This window comes from Simochromis diagramma, unplaced genomic scaffold (genome assembly GCF_900408965.1).
Source record: "Simochromis diagramma unplaced genomic scaffold, fSimDia1.1 OVJJ01000421.1, whole genome shotgun sequence".
NCBI classification, from domain to species: domain Eukaryota; kingdom Metazoa; phylum Chordata; class Actinopteri; order Cichliformes; family Cichlidae; genus Simochromis; species Simochromis diagramma.
Window position 1 is genome coordinate 1075999 of NW_024387250.1, and position 11112 is coordinate 1087110.

Below are 11112 nucleotides of genomic sequence, written 5' to 3' on the forward strand. Positions count from 1 at the left end.
ACTGATCTAAACACTATTACATTTTCTAAGTACAGTATACAATATAGTGAATAAATATTTTAATGTGCGCTCATTAGAGGAGCAATCCATAATTTTTCAACATCATTATTCTCACCAACACTCATATTAACAAAGCAACGATCATTTTTGATTTGATTCAGTGGTTTTAAAACATGGGTTTCTACTGGGATTTGTGTAATTTGATTCATATCAAGTAAGGCTGCAACATGCTCCTTTAAGTCATTCACAGTTGTTCACATGCTATTCTTAAAGAGTGTTTTATGTTTGCTAGTACAGGACTTGGTTTGATGCTGATCCCGAGAGAAGGGCTTCATATTTGTAGCAACACAGAGAGAAAATAAAATGTTTTTATTCAAAATAAAGGTTTCCTTTTCTCTGTTATTGAGCCTGTCAGTTGTGCAGCTTAGCGCAGCTCCTCTCAGCTGTGTTACGTGTGGACCTTTTAAATGTTTGTTGAACTGTAATACTGGACTTCCCTGGCCTGAAAATCCACTATCACGCTCAAACGTCATGTTTTTGGTGAATAAACTAAAACCTTTGAAGAACCTTTTTTATTTTCAAATGTGCAGTATCTCATTAATGTCTCCTCTGACACAACATTTGTCAGAGGAGACATAACACAGTTGACAAAGCAATGGATTGAATGTTTTTTTCCATTTAAATCGCTCAAAAATCAAAGTGTAAGATGTGCAATTAATGGATTTTGCACTCTGCTCTTTTTTTAATCTTTCACCTTTTAGTTGACATAAAATCTGCCTCTAATTAAAATGTAAAATGAAATGTAAATTTGGCAGACAGTTTGAAGACACAAAAACAATAGATGTGTTTATCTAGCACATTCATTTAAGATCTCTAAAAATTAACCCCAGGCTGTACATGAAGCTGTCAAAATGCAGGTGTCCACATGGTGCTTAGCCATGGTTGGCTAGAGTAGCTATAGAGTGGCTGCGCTTTGCTACCTGAGGGTCAGTGAGTCATGAATTGCGAGGCCATCTGTCCAAAAAGCTGTAGTGAATTATGATCCTATACCCACAGGAAAATCCAGCAAGAAGCCTTGAAACACAGGAATCAGGGATTATGGAATTGCTAAACTCTGAATCCTATAGTTCTAACATTTACGAGAGATGGTGACATGTGTGGTTGCCCAAATGCGTAGTATAAGATTATGGATAGAGGAGAATAATCTTAATTTATTGATAGCTGTCTAAAATCCAGAGTTATAGGTTGTACATGTGAAATCTTATGATACGACAGAATGCATTCTGTGAATGAAGGTGGAGTTTGCTCTTTTTAATTTCTGTTGTTTTTTCATATAGATTTTTTTTTAAATTCAGTTTAGTATCAGTTAAGAAAGTTAATATTTAGAAAAATCAGTACATGTATTTTTTTTTAAAGCAGTTGACTCTCCTTGTGTTGTAGACATCAGGAGTCTAAATAAACACGTTCATCAATGCCTCATCAGGCAGACTGTAATACAATTTTTACCAAACTAACAATTACTAGAACTGAGGCTTTTTATTTTCTATTTTAATTCTATTTTCACAAAATATTTTAGGTTTGTTTTGTTTTTCTGTTTTTTTTTTCTCTTCCAAAAGTCTATATATTATACGTTAACTAAAATGTTTTTTAAATTTTGATTTTAGTTAAATATCATAACCTTGGTTGTGAGTGTAGCGAACGAACTTGCACAGTAGCTCGATTGTCCACTAGATGTCTCATTTTCTCTACCTTTGAGAATTCACTATTTAGCCTCACAGGAAGCCTCCATGGTCCACTTACTTTTTGTCTCCATTTTTTGTCACTGCTTTGCTTGTTAACATGTTTTTTTCTTCTTCTTTTTCCACAAACTTCCCAGGTGTTTGTGAAAATGTGTATATATATTTACTTTTCAGGCACTTTACCTCAGAGCACTACCATGCCTACGGTGTTGTTTGTGTCATATAGAAGAATTATGTTCTCTGATAGTCTTTTCACACTGCTCAATGGGTTGATTATGTAAACATTTGCTTGTAGGATGTCAATATGTGCCTGAGGTGACAACATTCTAATTAGCATATTTTTTCTGCTGTTCTAAATGAATACCTCTCCACTGATTAATCAACTACCTACAGAAAATGAGTCACACTGAGCTGCAAAACTGGGTCTGCCCTACAACTGGAGGTGGCAGCATCCTCAGAATGCCTGCATTTACAGTATCTGTATTTCTTGTTTGTGCATCTGTCTGGTTTCGTGTTGACTTAGCACCAGGACCACTTGTGAAGGCTTGCTGCTGTGCTCTCTGACTTCTCTGCATGTTTATCATCTGTCTGATGAGTTTACTGGTGATCGACCGCATGAACGGAGTCTCTCTGAGATTCTTGTTTTGAACATTGGAACTGTTGTGCCATTTACTGAAAGTTCTTACTGTGGTAAAACAAATTGTGTAATTTATTGATAAATCTGCAGCTATCTGCAACTTGAAGGCTTAGTTAAGTTGATTAGTTTGTCTGAAAGGACAAAATGTTTACCTGTGTGTTCACTATGCAGTTGCTGTTGTTTTCTGTTGATACGATGCTTGGACTCTGTGTTGCTATGGCCAGAAGGAACATTTTTCTCTCTGTCTTACATAATCTTCATTTAGTGCATTTTTGTACTTCCATTTTTCATACGGGATCAGCAGTCCTTTAAGAAAATATAGACAAAAAGATGACTTCACCTAAGCCGGAGTCATGGATAGCCTAACTGTCAAGATTTTGGTTCTTCTTTGACACTAATCTGCTGGAGATAGGACAGTGAGGCACATGTGTTGGCTTGGTAACCAATCTAGTATCCAGTGGCAACAGAGGTCTATTGAATGCTGGGCAGCTCTACATTAGCTGGTGTGCCCACCACTCTCCTGTGTCACCAAGTTGTGGAGGCATATTCATATAGGACCCTGCAGCAAAGGTAGGTTAGTGCAATGTTCACCTCGTGGGCCAACATTGTGTGCATGTGTGATCAGATATAGGTCATCCCTGTGCTGGTTTTACAAATGCTCTTTTTGTTGAACAACTTAACCAGCCTGCAGGTGGTAGCACTCTCTCTGTCTCACTATGTCATTTTCTCAATAAGGTGCACTTGCTTAGTCTATGTTTAAGTCCTTGTTTCAAATAACCTCTCTTCTTCACATCACAGCCTCTCTTGAAAACACGCCGAACATGTTGTCTTGATTCTCACTCCACGTCTGAAGGCATCTGCAGGCGCAGAGGCAGACACAACAGGATAAGCGTCTTTGTCTCAGACGCCTGTCTGTCAGAGATCCCCACCCACCCACCCCTCACACACCTCCCTTTCCCCCCCAGCCTCCCATCTATTTGGGCGGCTGTTACAGAGAGGGCAGATGGCTCATTACCATAAATAGGACAGAGAGAGAGAGTGAGCAAGGGGGCCGTGCACACCAACTAACAGGACCACGCCGCCCAAAACTAAGGAAATGGAAGCCCGTTGCTAGGAGAGAGGAAAAACAGCTTTATGGCAACACAAAGCTGATTCCCCCATCCGACCTCATCCTGCACGCACCCCCCCGCCCCCTCCTCCCTGCTCTGGGGACCGAGCCTTCTATCTGCTGGTTGGGGACAGATGGTCGATGGGCCCCACCGTCTCTACAGCTGGACACAGGCTACGCTGACACAGTCAGACCTGGCATGACTGAATCACACCTCGTCCCGTCCAACCTATGAGAATCAGGAGCGGAAAGAGCTAAAGCCCGGGCCGTCAGCTAAGAATAGATCCACACTTGTTGCCCACAGGAAACGTGACTGCACAATAGATGGTAACATATTAGATTTGTAGTTTTGTAATTTTTTTTGTTGTTTTGGGGTTTTTTTTCAATGAAGCTCATTCATTGTAGCAATTCACTTGCCGTTTTGTGCTTATCTGCTTCCTCTTTTTTAATTTTTTTTAAATTTGACTTTTTAACCACTGAACAAAAAGTATGTAAAGCACTTCCAAAATGATTTGTTAACACTCAGTTCCAGCTGCAAGTCCTTACTCCATCCCAGACTTTTATAACTCGTCTGCTCTCTCTAAGTCTAACAGGTTAAGAGTCATCCAACCAATGTCTTGTAGAAGAGCAGTCCTCTCTTTCCAGTTCATCAATATTATCCTTTCTGAAAGGTGTCCCACCATGAAAGGATGGTGTGCAGGAAATGAAAATACTGCTTCACACTTCTAGTGGAGCATAGGGAGAAGTGGTAAAACTGACATTTTCTTTCATTTCATTCCCAACCACTCACACAACCATTTATACACTGGTCAGTAAAAGCTGAAGTCTGATGGGAAATATATATATTGAATTACCTAAGCCTATATCTTACAAATCTACAGGGCCTGTTTGACAAAAGTCTTCCCTTCTTTTCTGTACTAGTTAGAAGTACTCAAATCCCATTCTGGGTAAACCCTTTGGTGCTCAGTGGAGGTCAAGCTAATGATGTATGAACTAGGTTTTAATAAGGCATTGGTTGTGTTCTAAGGAAGGGGCAAGTTAATCCATTCATCCTTACTATACCTGTTCACCCTGTGAGGGGGCTGGAGCTTATGCCAGCCAACACTGGGGAATAGCACGGCTAAAGTCTGAACAGCCAGTCAGTTACAGAGCTGACACAGAATCATCGATGCACAATATGAACTTATATATATAAAGGCTGAGGAGGGTGGGGTGAGAGAAGACATTTCCTCTGGGGAGTATCTCAGCAAAGACACCACCTCTGAAACAATAACACATCTGTTCTCACAAGACCTTTGATTGAAAGGGCAAGTGCAGCTGGCTGTCTTGCAAACAGGGAAGAGGAGAAACTGTCTAATTTGAACAAATAAACTAATTTCACATAACACTTGAATATTGAATAGAAATGTTGTTTCACTAATATTTGACTTGAAATCGCAGGGTGATACTTGAATCTGCTACAATTAATGTTATTTCATTAGATGTGAGCCATTTTGCACATCGTCCACGGGGAATTGGGGAAGGATGCTTGACAGTGGCACATTTACATGTCGGAAAAGAAGGAGGATGGGGAAAAGAGGGAGAAAAGCACAACTATCCAGATTGCACGAAGGAAAGCGTGGCAGCAGCATGACAAGTAAGCAGAACAGAGGCAGTCCTGCATCACCTAGCCATCCGCCCTGGTTGCATAGGAACACGAGGGCCATGCCTAGCCTCCAGACACGCTCCTTTCCTCTCTCCTCTGCCACGCTTCATTACCCAGTGCTCAGCCAGGCACAGAGAGCCACTGCACCACTTTCTCTGCACTACAGCCGTGTGCCCGCTCGCAGCCTCCCAACCAGGCTTACCCAAAGACCAGGCGGGGTATATGCTGCCCCTCAGGCATCAGGTCACACTCTCTCTTAATGTATACTGCAGAGGCAAGAGTGGAAGGACACAATCAGTGGCTTCCAACCTTCTTTTCAGTCGACAGATAAACTCAAATATTCAAAATGTGCTCGTCTGAACTGGTTTCAAACACTTTATAAAAGTGGATGTGATAGTGCATGTCAGTGGTTAAGTCAATTTGGCCACATTTGTTGTTTATTTGTACTGCTGGCAAAATGTTCATCTCTTCATCACATATGAGGCTTACATTTAGTTGTTTTTTTCTGTCTATCACTTTCTATGTCAGATTTGTACATCATTTATTCATTACTTACAGATTATCCATTTATTTTAGGTATTTGTTTCAACCAGTGATTCATTACCTTTAGTTAACCGTAAGGTCACAGTTAACTAAATTTCTCTTTTTGCTTGCTAACTATTTTCCCATCTGCATTTCACTTTATGTTTCATCTCTAAATTCATATTTCTTTATGGAATTAAACACCTTTTAGCTCTGTTAGTTATTAACTTATCAGTTTTAGGGTTTCAGTCATGTATATATCACTTGAATCCATTGCTTTCATTCATTTAGTAATAGTGTTTTGCCAGTTCACTCATTTTAGTGTCACATTCAGCCATCTAAAGTACTGTGCAAAAGTCTTGAGCCACTACTTATTTCTTTGTAGTTAGTAAAATGGGAAATGGGTACACTGAAACACAGAAATACAGTATATGAGGCAAAAGTAGAGTTTACATAGTTCTAACAAGTCAATATTTAGTATGACCACCTTTTATTCTTCAACACAGCCTCAACTTTCCAAACCAAGTAGTCTTCAGGTATAGTTCTCCAGGCCTTTTGGAGGACACTCAAAGCTTTTTTATTGGATGTTGGTCATCTTCTGTTCAATTCTCTGTCAATATGTTTCAGGGATCATTGACAAGCTGAAAAATTAACCCATTGCCAACCAGATGGTATTGCATGGTCAGTCAAAATTTGATGGTACATTTCTGTGTTCATAATTTCATAAATTTTGACAAGAACCACAACATGTAGGTCCAAACCATGACAGAGCCTCCACCATGCTTCATAGATGGCTTTAAACACCCACTATTGTACATTCTCTACATATTGACAACAATGTGAATCAAAACTTACAAATTTGGATTCTAAATAAGACCTGTTGACACAGATTTTTAGTCCAGTTCTTGTGTAACTTGCTATTCCTCCTTTCCCTGAATTACTGTTTAACAACCATCTTGTGTCAGGTCTTTGCTGGATTTTTTTGTATTGCTTAAGGGCAGATACTGTTTATCTGCTGTAGATAGTTTTCTTTTGTCCTCCACTTTACTCCAAATTCTGCTTTTTTTTTTGAAGAACACACTGCACATCATGCTGACACATTCAAAGCTTTGGACTTCTTTGTATAACTGAAAAAGCTTCAGAAAGCCTGGAAGACTTTACAAATTATAAGTAAGTCTGGCTCCTTGGGAACAAAATATAAAGAAATGAGGGGATCGCTCGACACTTTTGCCCAGACTTTTGATCCATTTATTTAAGCTATAGAGCTATGTTACTGTAGCATATGTTAGCTTGCAGCTTGTAGCGTACCAGCTCTCTTGAGAATTGGAAGTGTAAAATCTATTTAGACCCAAAGGTGGTTTCGTAGAAGTTCAGACTTCATATTTATTGTTGTTTTGTTTTATTGGGTAAGTTTTGAAACTGAGTGTGAACACAAATGTGATTTTTAACAGGGTCTGATTCATGTTGCTAAGCAGCAGGTGGAATTGCTTCTTGTAGCTTGTATACATGAGAAAACACAACACACACTGCTGGAAGGACATGAGTGATCCCTCATACGTGTCATAGCCCACTATGGAGCTGGCAGTGCCAGACAGCACTGCTGGGCACAAGACCACTATTGTCCCACAAGATAAAGTGCACTTGTGACCAAAGCAAGGCGGGGAGGACCAGATGCAGTGAAAAGATAAGGGAGTGTCAAACAACAACGCTTTTTGTGTTGTGCCGTTGTTTACGGTAGCTGAATGTTTTTACAGACGTCACAAGTCCATTTTAAACTGTTGGTAGGACACGACATGTCAGGAGTGGGCCGTCTTCCCTTTATCCTCCTCTTGCTTCACAGTTAATTGACTACAAGTGTTCATTTGCCTTCGAGGAGCAGTCATTAGGGCTGAATAACAAAATTTAGCTCCGCAATAGAGCAGCCAGAGATCAATGGGTTAATTTAATTGCCCTCGCATGTGGTGTATTGTAGCAGGGCAATTTGCAGAGCTTTATAAGGGAGTCATGCCGTTTTACTGTGCTTAAAAGTGCAAAGAGATAGCAAGGAGGCAATGAAATAAGAGAAAGACCAAAGTTCAGTACTGTGTGTTTGGTGACAACTAAGCTGCCAGTTATATACAAATGATATTGTCACAGTCAAGCTCGAGAAAGAGCTGTCACTCTATCCCGTGTAATGACTTACAAATGACTGATTGTCTGCCTAAAGCTATAATCATGTGACGGATAACTGAAACAGAAGAATGCAATCGTTTTATATTAGAGTGACAAATTTAAACTACTGACTTTACTGACAATGTGTTTTGACTTGTATTACTTTGAAACTACTACAATTTCTTAAAAAAAAAAAAAGCCTAGCTCTCATCACAAACTCCCTGAGCTCCCCCGAATTTTAAAAAGAAGTTGTCATGGCAAAATCACCGCCAGTCTTTATAGAGTGCGCACATGGCTTTATCTGACCATCTTTTCACCAACTGTAACAATGTGCTACCATTGTTTCGTGCAAGATTGGAGCGACATTGTAAGCAAGCCATTAGTTCCCAACCCAATTATAATGTATAGGATGTTTATCAGATTTTGTGGGTGTGGTTGATTCTTTAAGCAACCATTTCAGACGAGCAGAGAGAGTTTTTGCTGAAATTATGTGCATACGTTTAGGAGTCTGTTTTATAAGGGGTGGGGGGTAGTGAAGGAGGACATGCAGAGGTTTGGTGTGACAGGGGTAGGGTGGGATGGAGGCAGATGATCCACTGTAACAAACCCTAGAATTGTGTATGTATGATCCTGATTAGAAGTTGAGAGACTTGCCTCTATTACAAATACACAACACTATGTTTACTAAGGATAGATTGTTAAAATCAACAAGTAAAAACAAGTTATAATCATTTAATCAGGAGCTATCTACACTGACGTGTCTCACTAAAGACCTGAATCTTTTTTTTTTTTTTCATTAAGCTGTTATAAAATTTTATCTACTGTCCTTTGTTCATGCTGGCATGCTTAATCCTCCACTGGAACAAATTTAGGACATTTGTGACTGTCCATACAAGCATTTGCCCAGTCTTACCTGAACAAATAGACTGATTCAATACCGTATTACAGCATATGTGTTTGACTGTTGAAACGATCATTCCTCTGCCCCGCGTGTTGAATTTTATTGCCTTGTGCATTAAAAGAGGCACTTATCAGCTGACAGATAACGGACAATCAGCACACTGCTGACACAATTCATAAGACCCGGTTAGGAGAAAGGATTGTCAAACAAAGGCTTGTGTAGGCAAACACACTCTTCAGTTGAGGATAACTGCAGGCAATAGCTGCGAGAACCCCTAGGGAAACAAACCTGAAGAACAAAGAAAGTGTTGCATTTGGAACAAGTTGACCACGCCTGATTGCTCTGCTGACAGTCAGAAGCCGTCTGCAAATTAAATTTACACAATTTGAGGTGCAAACACTTAAATTTAATCACTGAATATTTATTGAGCGATGCTAAAAGATTAAAAAAAAAAACACTATCTGTGGTGCTTGCTTTGTGCAGTCTACTTCATTAAGACTGGTTTGCTCCATTTAGAGCAATGAGGTCTGGACTGGTAGGATTTCTGCTGCGTGGTCCCACACCGCTGCTGGCCTCTGGGGCTTCACAGACGGTTGCAGTTCCCTTCTTGTCCTGGAAAGTATGCAAATACTACCTGTTTAACCGGTTACCACTTTGACCATACTTATCTAGGGAAATTAAATGCTGCCACGCCTCTGCGCATGTGTGTACACATGCATCTGCATGTCTCATTCGCTTTAATGTGCATCATAATTCTCTTGATGACCCTTTCACTTCACATTTCAAACGAGGTCCAAACTAATTAGCAAAGGGAGCTGGGTGTCTGTTAGTGTAGCTTTAAATCCTCTAGAAAGAGCAGGAACAGAGACTTTACATTGTTCACTCTGCAATGTGCTCAGCTGTCCAAGGCACAATCTACCAAATTGCACATAATGGTGTATATTCTGGAAATACCACAGTCCCTTATGTCACAAAGAAACCCAGAATCCTTTTTTTTTTTTACATTAAATGTCAGCATCTATTCTGAAAATGTACGTGAGGACACACGGCTGATAGAAAAAAAAAGGAACAACACAGAAACCTGAATACTTTGAATGCATATGCAAACTTTATTATTTTTATAGGACAGCGAGACAAGCACCAAAAAGGAGGGATTATTGCAAATCGAGATGACATTCGTAACAGGGAAGCAGTTTCTTCTGGAATGTGATTTCTCCTCACAGTTTACACCTCGTTTCTGGCTGTGTGCTAAAGTGTCAGCATCTGTGTTCCCACTCCAGAAACCAACACTAGGTGTAATGAGAAAAAAAAAAAGGAAACAGGGAGAAAACAACAAAGGCAGGACGGCAGATTGAATGAAGAGCGGCATACAAACAAAGGTTGTCACTAATAGAGTTTTATGAGCTCCAGACCTGCTGAAATGGAGTGTTGTGCGTGTGCAGCAGCTCTTATCGGCTCGCTGGCAGTAGGGCAGGGGAGGGTGAGAGCTTCCACACTTGCGATCCCTAAAAATGGTGTGATTCATTTTCCGCATGAGAGGGTCTCACAGGGGCGGCATCAGACCAGCCAGTCCACACAGATTTATGGACCATTAAAGCAGCAGGCCTCCTGACCACTATGCCACTATGGGGCTGGCTGCTAAGACACACTGCACCCTCATTCATGCTTGGCCACCACTCTTCATCACAGGCTAGCTTCCTCATTGTTCATCCCTTCATCAGCACCACTTTTACTGCCTCACATGAACTCCTCTCATAGTCTGTAATCCTGCTGTTCCTTTTGATGCAAAATGAATTGTTTACTGTCACCATTCTCACCTGCTCTTAGCACCGTTTTCCCAATTCTTTCTCCCACTTTTGCGCGTTATTCTTTCCTTTCACAAAAAGGATAATTCCTCGAGTCGCTTGTTATATAGTCCAGAAAATGCTCCAGTACAGTTATGGAAATCTCTGACGGTGGTCCGGGCTAGCGTGTTGTTTTAGCCTAACAGTTATACAATCAGATTAGCACCATTGCAGGCACACAGACTAATGGGTCTGTATTTTCAAGGCATCCTCAATCAGCTGTTTCCGTGGTGATTAATGCATCTTGTTCTCGTCTCTCTCATTTGCTAGCTTTGCAACTTCATCATCCCTAGGAGTCGTACTGGAAGGGAAAAAAAATGGGGCAGAGTCTATGCTGCTCACCGGCCCTAAGAATAGCTCAGTGCGCAAGAAAACAAAGCCACAGTAACCTGAGCAGAAACTCCAAAGCATGAATGAATGAATGAATGAATAAATATAATCACATTCAGATAAATCACTTCACCTTTGTTGTTGCTGGATGAATGAAATTTTTGCATTAAATGCTGTTCTCCAGCTTTTGTGTGTGTGTTTACATGTGTGTGTGTATATATAGTGTATATATATA